The sequence below is a fragment of the Pteropus vampyrus genome, unplaced genomic scaffold (assembly GCF_000151845.1).
Source record: "Pteropus vampyrus isolate Shadow unplaced genomic scaffold, Pvam_2.0 Scaffold18, whole genome shotgun sequence".
In the NCBI taxonomy this organism is placed as follows: Eukaryota; Metazoa; Chordata; class Mammalia; order Chiroptera; family Pteropodidae; genus Pteropus; species Pteropus vampyrus.
The window spans coordinates 8,883,580-8,898,837 of record NW_011888799.1 but is presented as its reverse complement, the minus strand read 5'-3'; the positions used below and the strand labels follow the sequence as shown (position 1 = coordinate 8,898,837).

Genomic DNA, 15,258 nt, shown 5'->3' with positions numbered 1-15,258 from the left:
ACACACATCTAGACAAACAACACACACATAAAATATTTTTTCAAATAGCATATAAGGACTCCGTGAGCACATGTCGGTTGGTAAGCTGAATCCAAGTTCTTTCAAGTTTCTGTCTTTGTTTCTCATACTTCTGTTACTTCAGCTTTTCAGGTGCTTACATTCTTAATATTTTAGTGGCAATATTACCTATTTTCCCAGATTTAAAAAAAACGCTATCTTTTTTCAACTTTATTTGTTTATTTACATGTACCTCTATACACGTTCTCAAACACCGTGTCCCAACTCTACACAAGCTTTGCTTCTGGCGCTTCCTCAGCCCTAGTTTGTAAGTCCTGCGGCAGAGCTTCTGTTAGCCTCTGATTCAGGGGGGCTTGACGGGCTATGCTTGGGGAATACCACTTTGTCTCCTTGTTACGAAGGCAGAAGCTCAGGTATCTTATGTCCCTGGGGCTCCATGGGAATGGACAGAAGTCATTTGATTTCACTATTAGTATTTTCATTGTCCAAAGAGTTACTGTATTTATTATTTAGAATTAAAGGACATAAGTTTGCCACATAAACAAAGATGTGCCAACAATTATGAAGGCTTTAGAAAGCTTTAGGGAAATGTTAGGGAGAAATTAAATTAATGCCAGCTAATTCCACTGTAGTTTAAAAGTTACTTCAAAACAGAACTGAGCATACTCAAACTAGGGGCATCATGGACCAGCTTCCTTTGTTACATTAATAAAAATCAACCAGGAACACTTTCAGGGAAACACTATGAGGGCTTTTGCTGTGCTTTTATCTCTCTACGCCTTTCAATACCTTTGATAATTAGAGCTCTGAGAGGAATGGACTTACTTCTGAGAGGGATGCACAAAGAATTCAAGGATATTCTATGAGGGAAGAAACCCGAATTCAACCCTTTCCCCAAATTCAAACTGTAAGGAGACCCTTGGGGGTGCTGACAAAGGCTTAGTGGTAGGAATGGGCAACAAGTGTCCTCAAACGAGCAGAAAGAGACAAGACCGTGAGCTGGGTCCTGCCCAAGTTGGAAGGAAAGAGTGAGAAAGGAGGCAATTCCGGGGCCATGAGGCTCTTACTGGAACCTGTGGGCAAACATGGACTGCATGGAAGGGTTTTGTGAATGAACAGAAGGAGCAGTACCTTTACCAGAATGTTCAACCCGCTGTGGGCATCGAGATCGTTGACTGTGCCAAATTTATCTCCGGAAAACATGGCTGTGGTTGTGCTTTTGATTATACTCGGCTGGTGGTCCTCAGAATTTAGTGTGTATAATATTCGCTAGGAAACTTGTTGAAAAGCAGAGTCCTTTGTCCTTTCCCAGAGATTCTCTGACAGTGACCAAGACGGGAGCTCAGAAATGTTCCTGTTTAACAACTAGATGTTTCTCATTCAGGTGATCCGTGGAGGGTATATCTTAAGAAGTGCTTTCCTGACATAGGGTATAGGGCTGAGGCAGAGAGAAGCCATTCTTAAAATTCTATGAAATGAGAATTGTGATGTTATTTATCGAACTGTTGTAATGTGAAGATTAAAACAGACAGGCTATGTGAAGGTGTTTGCAAATTTCAGAGGATTCTATGAATGTATGATAGCATTTATTTTGTAGCAGGGAACACTTTAAAAATGTCCCCTTATCACCAGGACACATCGTTCTTCCTGGTTCAGGAACATTTTATATTAAAAGAGCTTTAGTCAGCTGACTTGGGAGTTTAACACTGTTTTTAATATAATTTCTGTGAGGGGGGAAATGTATTTGGGGTTCCAAATAATCAATTTAGTAACAAACTTTTGAAACCAGGTCCACTCCTCTGTTTGTGACATCCTGTTAGGAGTGTCAGTACACAAGACTAAATAGGATCTCAATGCCCTGAGTTTATGTGGCTTCTAAGGTACTTGCTCATGCACAGGGAATACTTTTGGTTCTAGAACTGTGCTTCTCATACTTGAGCAGGGTTCAGACACTTTCAAAAATAAAAATATTTGTATAGACTCCAGTCAATTTAATATTTTTTAACAATATAATACTTAAATGAGTATGAAACAAAACTAAAAAGGCACAAAATCCCTATCGTTATGGCTTTTATATAAGACCGAAACAAATGTATAAATTAAATACAATAAAAACTAAAAACAAACTTCATATAACGCTGACTGACTATACTCTTTGCTAAAGTTTAACCACTGATTACATTGTCAATTGGATACTGATTACTTAGGGCAAGTTCTTTTGAGTTCTGCATGCCTGATATTCTCTCAGGACTTTCTCTATTGGAAATTCTGCAAACCCTAATTTGTGAAGTGGGCTGTGACCTTTACAAGCTATGAATACAGTGCTTGTCGCATTTGACTTTGTTTTTTTTTCTCATTAGTTTGTAAGATTTAGGGTAGTAGTGCTCATCAACTTTGCAGACATCAAAATAAACACAAATATGGGCAGTGGTCATCTCTGACATATCGTGATCATCCAGTTGATCCAGAATATATCTATATTATTTTGTTAAGGTTATCAGCTTAAGGAAAAGACCACATTAAAAATTCTCATAGCAGTAGTTGCGGATCACTGTGAAAACATTTTTGGAATTCTGCCCTCTCATTACATTTTAGAAACACTGGATTTAAAATATGCAGTATTTTTTAAATTTTATATTTATTATAATTCACTGTAGACATTTTAAGAAATTGACCTAATTCAAAAGAAGAAAATAAACATTATTTGTAATGTCATCATGCAGAGAAAACCACCATTAACATTTAAATATCTGTTTTTTTCTATGCAAATACATATATATATATTGCTATATACCCTATTTAAGAATGTTTTTTCGCTTCGTAAAATATTAAGGGCAGCTCTCCAAATCACTAAGTATTCTTCTACAAATAACACTTTGATTGTCTTTAATTTGACATTCTGGGTATCTATCAAAGGGTACTTATTATCACCTGTTCTGGATATTTAGATTTTCTTCTAGGTTTCTGCTGTCATAAACTATGCTGTGATGAATGTGTTTATTCTTAAATTTCGGTGCACATAAATAATGATCTATTTACATATAGGATGTTGTCCTAGTATTAGAGCTTCTGCACTAAAGAGAATGCAAAGTTTAAAAGATTTTTGCACGTGATAATTTTATGAATCAAACATGTTAAGATAAATGAAGATATAGTGGTGGCAAGTCATAGCTGGATGAGGATGCAGAGCTTAAGTGATCATCGAAAACTGTTCATTCTTGGCTACTTTGGGACAGGAAGAGCTGACTTAAAATGAAAAAGCATTAATATCATATAGCACATTAATTCGTGTATACGTAAAGGGCCTATTATTATTTTAAATGAATTAATATATAATTTTTCTTAAAATTTTTTGAAATAATTATAGACTCACAAGAAGATGAAAAATAGTACAGAGAGGTTCCATGTACCCTTCCTCTATCTTTCCCCAAAGGTAACATCTTACTTAACTATAGTACATTATCAAAACCAGAAATTGACATTGGGATTATACTAATAAGTAGATTACAGAGCTTATTCAGATTTCATCAATTTCTACGTACATTCAATGTGTGTGTGTGTGTGTGTGTGTGTGTGTGTGTGTGTGTGTGTGTGTGTGTGTAGTTCTATGAAATTTTGTTGCATATAGAGATTTATGTTCCTACTACAATCAGCATAGAGGACTGTTCCCTCACTGCAAGGGAACTCCCTTGGATGACCCCATATAGTTGTGCCCCTCCCCTCCCAACCCTGGAAAACACTGACTGGTTCCTATATCTTTAATTTTGTCAGTTTTAGAAAGTTACATAAGTGGAGACATACTAGGCCATTTATTGGTAAGCACAGTAACTTCAACAGGTCTAAAAAGCATATCTTGGGTTACTGTTTATTATTTGGCTATCGAGGTTGTTGTAATAGGGATCAGAAGGGAGAGTTGTCTTTGTGAGATCATTAAAACAAAAATCCTTAAAAGACAGAAATGTATTCTATACATTTTAGTACCTTTGGCATCAGGGATGATATTCATTATATGTAACAGCCGATATAGAACAATGACTGACCAATCAGAGTAAATTCCAGTTGTAAATTACCAGCACAGCCATGCCAGTGGACATAGATGCATCTCAACCCTGCCTAGCACCTAGCACGGTGCCAGGGAAATGGTAGGTGTGGCTTAGTTAGCTCAGGCTGCTATAATAAAAATAACATAGACTGGATGGCTTTAACAACAAATGTTTATTTCTCACAGTTCCGAAGGCTGGGAAGTCCAAGATCAAGGTTCTGGCAGAACCAGTTTCTAGTGAAGGCCCACTTCCTAATTTTGCAGATGGCTGTGTTCTTGCTGTTTCTGAGAGAGGGAGAGAGAGACAGAGAGAGAAAGAGAGAGAGAGAGAGAGAGAGAGAGAGAGAGAGAGAGAGAGAGAGAGAGAGAGAGAGAGAAAGCTCTTATGTCTCTCCTTATAAAGACACTAATCTCATTTATGAGGGCTCCACCCTCATGACACAGTTACCTTCCAAAGACTCCACCTTTTTAATACCATCCCATTGAGGGTTAGGGTTTCAAAATATGAATTTGGAGGGACAGAAACTTGAGTCCATTTCAAGGTGCTAAATAAATGTCTTTTGAATGAATAAGTCATATGGACCTTCCTTTGTGGTTCCTCCAGACCTCATCCTTGAGTCTATAGCTCTTCTCTGTGGTATTTTTTTTTTTTAACACCTACAGCATCTAGTATTTCTAGATGGTATCCCATCCAAGTACTAACCAGGCCCAACCCTGCTTAGCTTCCGAGATCAGACAAAATCGGGCACATTCTGGATGGCATAGCCATAGACCCTGTGTGGTATTCTTACAGCCAAGGACGTGTAGGCTGTGGCTCCTTCACAGTTCTGAACACCATTCTAAGAAACCTTGGGGCAGTAGCTGTCAGTGTTATGCCCTGGAATAAAGAAATCCAATATGTGCTTGGTCCCACTGCTCCGTGGACCTTAAATTCAATCTTCTCTTCAATAAAAATAATTCTAGCATATGGCCAAGATCCAGACAAGAAAAATAGGAAAGGAAAGTGGAATTCAATCAAGGAACAAGTGCATTAGTTGAATCTAATCTAAGGTAAAAGAAATTAGCTGCAACTTGGTTAAAGATGCAGAATTTCTTCTACCTTAATTTGGTGATAAAACATTGAAATAAGCTTATGATAAAAATTGAATGAAGGTGTAACTTAAAATATATTTTAGGAAATGTGTGATATGCAGAGCTGTGAAACTATATTTCATCTGGAATGACTGTGCATAGTGTCCCCTGCTGACATAGCACACAGATGTCAACGATTAGAAAGGAATCAGTTTATTCACCTGAAATTTGGGGAGAATTGGCTTTGAAATACAGTGTCCAGATTCCCTGACTTCATATTGAATTTGACAGATAATTTAGTATGTCTCAGTCTTGAATCTTTGACCTAATGAATATGGCACCCCTGATTGGATAAATGTTTCCTCCTGAATTGGAAAAATGACTTTACAACCATGGAAGACGTTAAAGAAAGCAGAGAAATGGTGAAACGAGCCAACCTCCACAGCCTCAATGCTTTTGTGTTAAGTTTAAGAATACATCTTGTCACCATTAATTTTATTTGTGTTTATTTGTTATTAAAGGTATTTGAAACAGTCTGACATATTAGAGTATCTGACAAATTAGCTTTGAAATTTTGATTTGAAATGTGTAATTAATATTAGATGTGTTATTTAATTTTGAAAGGAATAAAAATTTGATTACATTTGTAAATTGTTTTTGAATATTATGGAGATCAGCCTTTGATACAGCTGATCATTCTTTCCTTGCTGAAACATTTTCTTCATCTGGTTCTTGGGACGCTACCTTACTTATGGCCTCTTCTTGCCCCTTTGGTGACTCCTCTTCCTTTTCCCGACCTCAAGTTATGTCCTATATTCGGCCTTGAATCTGTCTTTCCTCTCTCCCTGGACGCATTCCATCTCATGGCTTTAACCACCACAGGTGCACTGACAACTCCCAAATGCATGTATTTGGACTGGATCTGTGCCCTGAACTCCCAACTTAGATCTTCATCTGCTCCTTGACATCCCTACTTGATGTCAAGGCCTCTCAAACTTTACATATCTAAAGTCAAATTCATGGTCTGTCTCTCCCCGACCCCCGCCCCCACCTTATCACCACCCCAGCAACTATTTCTCTCTAGTCTTCCCCATCTCAGGAAATAGCAACTCTGCCTTCTAGTTGGTCAAACCAAAAGTCTTGTAGTCATCCATGACTCCTCTTTTTCTTGTAAAACACATCTAATCAATGAATTCATTTAGCGCTTCTTCAAAATAAATGATTACTACCATTTTAATCATCTCCACTGCTTCTCCCCTGGTTGGGCTAAGCCACCATCATCTCTCACCAGGATTACTGCAGTTGCCCATTAACTGGTCTGCCTTCTTTGCCCAGATCCCCAGAAAGCATTAAGAGAGATCCAGTTAAAAAGTAAGGCAGATCTTGTCTCCCCTTTGCTCAAAACCTTCCAGTGGCTCCTGTCTCACCAAGGATAAAAGCAAAAAAGCTTTACAGTGGCCCACAAGGTCCCATGTGGTCTACTTTTTATATAGAAAATTTAAAGGGAAAAGAAAAATAAAGGGCATGAGTAAAATGTATAGCAGTATCTCCGTCAAGGAGGAACTTCCACTTATTTACTAAGATCCTGAAGAATTGCTTAGACATAACCCATGTCTATAAAAGAATTCTCTAAAACAAGTTCGAATGTCTTGACTTTTGGAGCAGTTTTTTATTCTTGGCTTGTGTTCACTAATTATACCACTCTATGCTTTTATTCCTCTCGCTTGCCTAGCCACATTTTAAATTAATAAGTCATAAATGTGGAACTGGCATAGGCAGTAATGAAAAGTAATTCAGGACTTATTCAGCACATTTTAGTTTATGCAAATGCCAAATCATAGGAGCTCCACTGACATCTCTCAGTGGACTTCTATATAAAGATCTTATTTCAGCACCTTTTTGTCTAGATTTACTGCTGCTGAAAAATAGAGTTCTTGAATTCTAGGGTGCTCAGCACCTGTCAAGGACTTACATCTGATCACTGTTAATGAAGCCACAATATCACTTCCTTACCAGAGAAGCATTAGCTATTGTTAGAACAATGCATTCTTTTGAATAGACACTGCTGGGCATTGTCAAGAAGCATGAGTCATGGCAGGTTGACTGGTAGCTCAACTTCCAAACATCAGTCATCTTTCATATTGCTTGAGCGTTCAGACTTGAAGTCATAGGCCTAAGGATATAAGTTTCCATCGCAGCATTCAGACAAATTCTATTGCCTGCTAAAGAAATGAAGCAAGATTTATTGACATTAATGTCAAAGTTTCTTATTTACTCTCAAAGTGTGCTAAGAGTGCTGGTCATGTTGGCAGTAGCAGGCAGGGTTGGGAGGAGGTAAGGAAAAGCAGTACCATTGGTAGACTCATAAGAAAGCAGGCAGGTGGAAAAGAAAATGGAAGAGACAAAAAAAAAAAAGGCAGTAAGTGGTCCAGCATTCTATGGAGAAACTGGTTAATGCCAGAAAACGTAGGCAAGAGCAGTCAGAAGTAGGAGCCTAGGAAAACAAGTAATATAGGAGAGAAAGACAAAACCATCCTTTTAGTAACTAATTGGGATGCTTATTTACTCTCATGTCAGTAGGGGACAGGGTTCAAGTATTACATGCTAAATAAGGCAATCTATTCTTTATGAGGAATAAGAGTATTTAGAAAATGGTGTGTACTGACACCATTATCATTAAGAAATGCCCTGCACCTCATCATTTCTTTTGAGGCAGAAGATCTGACAAAAAGAGTTATTAGCTATCATTTTTTATTGAACGCTTAATGCATGTCACTCACTATACTGAGTGCTTCATTTGCTTTATTGCAGTGAATTCTTTTGAGTAAGTAATTTTATTATCTCCATATCACAGGAGTAAAAACTAAGATTCAGAGAAGTTAAATAACTTTCCCATAGCTAGTTTGAGACTTGGTTTTAAATTCATTAACATAACTCCAAAACCACACATATAAACAGTATACTAAATTTTGATAATACATAAACATTTTTAAAATATGAGGAAGAACTTAAAGGTCTACCGGTTCCGTTTTCAAATTGCAGTCTCTGGACAATTTTAGGCTGATGGTGAAATTTTTGATGGTCTGTTGCAAAATTAGAAGAGTAAAGCCAATGTTATGAAATGTTAATATAACCAAATTTACTTAACTTAGAGAACTTTTTATTCCGATATTGTGTCATGTGTAGGTCTCTAAGAAAATGACCTTTCTGTAATTAAAAGATGTTAATAATAGTATGGTTTCTGTTAACATGCTGAGAAATATTAAAAAAATTAGCAACCCTACGTCGCCACCTACCATTTTTTCAATTGTATTGGTCAAAGAATTCCAGAGCTCTTGGCACCATCTAGTTTTTTCCCTACTCCGCAGTTCCCCAGAGCGGCCCTAAAATTTGGCCATGCAGATTTGTTTATAAAATTTCCGATGGTAGAATTCATTCTATCACTTTTTGACGGAGTCCGTGCTCTATTGGGAGAAATTTCTTTCTTTCATTGAATTACAGTGTTTCTTCATATAATTAATGGAACAACAAAGGGTAAGAATATCCTACTAGATTTGAAGGCAAATGTTTGAAGGCAGACACCGTGTACAGTTCCATCTTTCCATGATCAGAAATTATTCGTCTTTTACTTGTTTCTTGACTGTCTTCCCCATCTTCTATTAAGCATTAGCTTCATAAGGACAGAGACCTTTCCCCCACATCTAGGACAGTGCCTGTCAGAACAAGTGGCCAATCAATATTTGTAAAATGTATAGACATTCAATAAATATTCTATCAGTTTACTAATAAAGCTAATTCATCTTCATTTTCTACTTGCTGGCACTTCAGATATTTAAATTCTGAAGCTCTCATGTCCTCAGTAAGTCTTCTTTCTATTTCTGGACTAAGAATGATCAGTCCCATGAATTGCTTCCATGTGATAGAGTTTTCAGACTCTTACTGGTTTTTCACCTTTGTATCTGCTCCAGAACATAAATGAAGCTCCTAAAGCATTACCCTAAAACTGAATACAGGACACCACAAGGCATGACCATGGCCAGTTCAGAGGGCCTGTTTCCTCTCTGAATCTTATAGCATGGCTTCAGTCTACATTTTTAAATCACCTTATATGGTTACCTGTTAGGCTGGTAATGGATGACAACTCCTAAATCTCTGTTGCATTTATTTCTATCAGAAAAATATCTCTACCATTTGGCAAAACTTAACATTTATCCCCTTTATATTCCATCCTGATTTTTGACCTGTCATTTAGCCTATTGACAGCCTTATAAATCTTGATTTTTCTTTCATTCATTCATGCAACCAGTAATTTCTGAGCATCTCCAAAGTGTAAGGCCCCATTTTCAAAGCCTTCCTCCCTCCACTTTTGTGTTGTCAGTGAACACAGTAAACACACTCTCTAACCTGCTACGATCCTCTGAGTCGATATCCTCTAACAATCAGTATTCTTGTGATTGCTAGTTTAGTCAACTATAAGTCCCCAACTCCCACTGTCATCTCGTCTTTAGGATGGAATAAGAGACGTATTCCATGATTTTGTTAGCTCGTGGCCCTGAGAATAGAGTAGATGGTCCACTGAAGAAGGAAACCAATGGCAACATACTTTGCTGCTCACATCAGCCTCATAAGCGAAGATGCCCACCCTACATATACACCTTCTGACAGAGTCAGGCACCATAACTCTTCCCCAGTGCTCCGGTTTAGTACATCACTCCTCTTGTACCAGCCTGTCCTCCAGTTTGTCAGCTGCAGTTAAGCAGCCACATTTTTTGAGACCTCGTTATGTGCCAGGCTCTTTCCTTTCATGATCTCAATCAATCCTCACAACTGCCTAATGAAGTGTAGATACTGTTATTATCACCAGTTTGTCTGAAAACTCTATCATAGGGGGAGCAATTCAGGGGACTGATTATAATAGCAAACGAGAAAACTGATGTGCGGAGCAGTTGTGTAATGTGCCCAGGTCTGAGAGCTTGAGAAATGGAGCTGGGATGTGCTCCAGGCTGCCTGACTCCACAGAACACACCTCTCCCTCTGACACAGGAGCTGTGGATTCGAGGCCTGGCTGGTCTTTGTCTCAACCTCCTTTGTCCAGGGATGTCCTGAGATACTCATCCCTCCTGCCATTCGTGTGGCTGCCATGACATCCGAATACGCCTCTGGGCATTTGACATACGTTTCCTCACTCAACCTCCTACAAGGGAGCTGCTATTATAACTATTTTATATATCAGGAAACGGAGAGAGAAATTTTCCCAAGATGAATGTGCTTCCAAAAATGATGTTCACTGCTCCAAGTCCCAATTATACTCTCCTTTAACTCCCTAAGCCTTGGTTCTCTATTTGAAGTTATGCCCAACACTGCGTATGACATTCCCTTATACTAGTAGTCCTAACAGAAATAAGGTTAACATGGCTCAATTGGACTTCTATAAAGTAAAGAAAATTTGTGGTAATCACAGTTTTTGGTTTGTTTGATTGATTTTTAATTATAACAGGTCAATAACTGAACAGCAATGCATTACATAAAAAATAAAGGAAGATAGGAAAGTTCCAAATGTCACATTCCACAGAGAACCTATCTAAAGTTATGTCTTATGCAAAGCAAAGTAAAACGACTTGATTTTCTAAGTGGTGTGGCTCAGCCCTGGAGTTTGAATCTGTACTCTAAAAAGACCACAGGTGCAGTGAAAACATTATCATGGTCAGGCAGTATATTTGGCACTCCATTTGTCTAAAAATATTTATAGAATATTAACAGTTTTGAAAAAAGATGTCGGATAGGACTTGGAACAATTTCACAATGTTACAGAATCAGTGACACAGAATTTGCCTTCTGTGCCCTAAGTTCTCTTTAAGAGTCCTCTATTTCAATAAGATCATTCTCTGATATCAATTGCCTTGAAATCTTCTCTGGTTTTCTTGTGATCATATCTTCAGTTGTTTTGCTTTTAACATCAAGCAAACATTTCACATCTAAATATTTTAACCAGAATTCATTCAAAGAGAGTGGCCAGTTTTTCTTGGTCTCAAAAAACAATGTTCTTTGATTATTTCTCTTTGTTCTTATCATTTCATAAGATAAACGATCATCATCGAGGTAGATGTTTGACAAAACTACTTTTTGTGATGTGATAGAGGAATTTTGCCAGCATTCCTTTAGCCTCCATTCCAAAATCGTCTGACGAGACGACAGTGGGAGTGATAGTTACAGGCTCTTTGGTAATCTCAATACCCACTTGAAACATCGCTCTCTCAGAACTTGACAACCTAATTGAAGGCATGACTCTTGATCCCAGTGGAGACAATAGGTGGGGGACATGGATGAGTCTTGCGCAGCCTCAGGAAAGTTATAAGGCCACTACGATTTTCTTTGTATTCACAAGCCACATAGAATCACCAGCTCCAAAACAGCTATATAATAGTATAACAAGCATTTATTGTGCACCTGCAGAGTACGAAGCACTGGGCTAGGATCTGGGAGTACAGAGATGAATAGCACGTGATGGAGCCCTGGAGGAGCTGATGATAGCCTAGTGGGAAGGTTAGTACCCAATCAGATACCTTAACTATCATCAGCGCTGTGGGAGGCAAAAAGGTAGGATGCTGTGGAAGCATCAGGGAGGGGCCCGAGTTTCTGGAGACTCTTCCTAAAGGAAGTAATTCCTGAACTGAGTCTTTAAGAGTAAATGGAAGGAGGCTAATGTCATTCCAATGTGAGGAAACAGCATGAAAAAAACTGCAGAGGCCTGAAGTAGCAGGTGGAGTGCAGGTAGCTACAAAAAAATTTGCTATCATCAGAATGCAAAGAAGGAGCCAGGAGAGACAAGAGACAAAGCTGCAGAGCAGTTCACAGAGAACATTGCTTGTATTCCCCCTGTGGAACCCAGACTGTACCCTGTGGCCACAGGGAACCTTTGAAAAGTTTTTTTTTTCCTCTTAAATAATTAGGACTGTATTTGCCTGACCTTAGTCTTCTGGCTTTCTCTCTCTTTTTCATTTTCCTCCAAAGTTGCTTAAAGAATTTTCTGCTTCTAGAACTTTGATTCATTTGCATGTCTTCATGTTTTGCACTTCTGCTTCCTCGTACCATGGGTGCTCTGCTTTTTCCAGCCTGAGTGTTATTTATAATGGTAATGCAAAGATGCAAAGTAGGAGCCAGGTGATGGTGCCTCTTCTATCAAATGCAATTCCTTGGCCTAATGTAGGATGCTGCTTATGCTCTGACTGATTACCCAATCCCCCTCCTTGTGGGTTTGTACCTCTCTTCTGTATTTTCCTTGGATTGCAATTGTCCTCCTGTGTGTGAATGTACTTAAATTTGTTTCGAAGCAAAGTGGCTGGTGAAAAGAGCTTGAGCCTTGGTGTCAGAGAAATCTAGAGGTTCTTTTTATGATTAAAAAAAAAAATGTTTTCTTATGGGAAATTTCAAACATGTGCAAAGTAAGTGGAATATGTATGATGAACCCCAACTTCAACAATCATCAGCATTCTGCTGTTCTTGCTTGATCCATAATTCCGGAAACCTCCTCCTCATGCTTGATTAGATTTTTTTCAGTGCATCTTTTGCCAGATAAGTTATATATGTTGTAATGAAAACTCTTAACTTTACAATTTTGACAAATGTGTACAGTTTCATGCCCCATCCCTTTTTCCCCATGGAGGGTATACTTATTTCTCCAAAACGTTCTCTTGTATCACTTCCCAAGCGATCTGCCCACCCCCCGAAAGCAAGCACTGTTTGACTTTTTTCACCTTAGATAAGTTTTTCCTGTTTAAGAATTTCATATAAATGGAACATACAGTAAATATTATTTTTGTGCAAGGCTGCATTTGTTTCTCATCATTGTGACAGACTTAGCTTTGAGATTCTCTTCTTTGTATCTATCTGTCATTGGATGAGTTATGAGACCTCTTTGAGACTCACTTGCTTTCTGTGGAAAATGGAAAAATAATGGCAGTAAAAACTAATAAAAATTAAATGGGCTGTCTACGGCCATGCCACCCTGAACGTGCTTGTCTGATCTCGGAAGCTAAGCTGGGTCACCTAGGAAGACTAGATGCTGTAGGCATAAAAAAATAAAAAAATAAGGGATCGTAAGCTGACAGAGTCCTTGAAATCTGTGAGGTCAACCAAGGATTGCCTTGCCTAAAAAATAATAAATAAATTTTAAAAAATTAAATGGGCTTTAGGATAATAGAAATGCCCTCCATAGTGCAAAGTAATGCTAATTATGCTGCACCTGGGATATGAGAACATGAACAGCTTCAAGGTTTGCTTCTTATCTGACTAGATAGTCCAAATTTGCTAGTTTTCTACCAATAATTGCTTGCCTTCAAATGTGACACCTGGTTAGGCATAATATATTGGTCAGTGTTCAGTCAGAAAAACAGATCTCACACCAGGTAGTTCAAGGGAAGGAATTTAATACTGGGAACTAGTTTAAAGGCATTGAACAAGCTGAGAAGTTGAACAGGCAACGGTGAGAGACAAACCAGAGATTAACAAAGCAAGAAGGCACTAACCCCATCCCACGGCCCTACCCCCAAGGCTGAAGGGCTGTGGGGAAGAAGTGGTATCCCCAGTGCCCAGCAGCGAAGGCCACCAGTGGGTCCTAGAACCTCGTGGGAGGATGCTGTTTACATGTTTAGAGTCTTCAGTATGGAGCTAAACATCTGTGATGTCTGCAGTCTCTTCATGTCAACCTGCTGCATGCAGATGGCACCAGCTGGAGAACTGCTCAGACTGCAACATGAGTTCTCTTTCTCCTGCTACGGAAGATGGTGACTAATGAGCTAAGCATTTTAGCTTGACCTCTCTCTACTGCAAAAGAGCTGGATATGCTGCTGCTCATGGCCAGGGCTGCCTCCTAAAGCCAACATGGGGCAGTGTGCGGAGAGAGACCCTCCCACTTACCCTGCATCCAGACTTTTGTTAACACATCCAGTGTCCAGGGAGCCTGGGAAGCAGCCTGGCTGGAGTCAGTGAGCCACAATACTGAGCAAGAAGGAAAGGCGGGGATCTAAGGAAAGTAAGTATTTTTAGGCAAACAAAAAACATTATATACACATATATATACACACAGAGAGATAAAGAAAATTACTCTCAATAATAATTAGTTCTTGAGATAATTTTTACTTTCTAGAATAGTTCTGACTAATAGAACTTTCTGCAATGATGGGAATACTGTGTATCTGCACCGATGGCCACCATCCACGTGTGGCTGCTGAGCACTTGAGAGGGAGATAGTGCAATTGAGAGACTGCATTTATAAATTTTATTTTATTTTATTTTAATTAATTTAAATTTAAATAAATGGCTAGTTGGCTGCCATATTGCAGAGCATAACTTGTAGAACATCATTCATTCATTAATTTTATGTATATATTCAGTAAGCACTTTTGAGCACCTGGTATGACCCAGACACCATATCGGTGTCTGAGAACACCCAGAGGGCTAGAACTGTGCTTCTAATCTTGAGGGACTCAAACATTTCTTGTCTGACAAGAAAGATTTAAGTTGTGTCACAAGAGTTATTTCCTTTAGAAAGAGTAAAGGCTTTGAGAAGAGGAAGCAGAGAATTGCCTGCCTTTAGGCCTTTATCTAGGCTCTTCCTGACTCCTGGATATCCTTACTCCTCTACTCCTCTTCTCTCATTCTACTCATACAAACTTTACTCCTCCTTCAAGGCATACTTCAAATGCCTCCTCCTCCACTAAGCCTTCCCTGGTTGCTTCACTTCCTACCCCCACATCACTGCCCTGCTGCATGACTATCTTCCTTCCTTTGAACTCCTCTGGTGTTCCATCTCCACCGTCATCACTTTATCTGGATTTATTTCTCTTTTACTAGATGATTAGCTCCTCGAGAGGAGGATTTAGGTTGGTTATGTTCTTTGTTCCACAGAACTTAGCACCAAATATTGCACGTAATAGATTCTTTGTATTGTTTGAAGACTGTGCTTGGGACCCAGTCTTCAGTTTCTGCACCTGTAGCTATTGATGGGTGAGCAAATGACCCTATGAACCCAAGTCCGCCATCTAGTGGACACAGGAAATAACTTTATGCTGGATCTCTCAAGGAGAAATGTTTTTTTCAGGTGGTTTTTTTCTGACAGGTTTCCAGGA

At 38.8% G+C, this 15,258-nt stretch overlaps 1 protein-coding gene and 1 pseudogene across 2 annotated transcripts in view; one reads left to right on the top strand and one right to left on the bottom strand.

Annotated features, from left to right (window-relative positions):
• Positions 1 to 15,258, top strand: part of RCAN2 (regulator of calcineurin 2) — a 241,914-nt gene that overhangs the window by 89,146 nt on the left and 137,510 nt on the right. The gene's annotated exons all lie outside the window — the stretch shown is intronic.
• Positions 4,715 to 4,833, bottom strand: LOC111736186 (annotated as a pseudogene).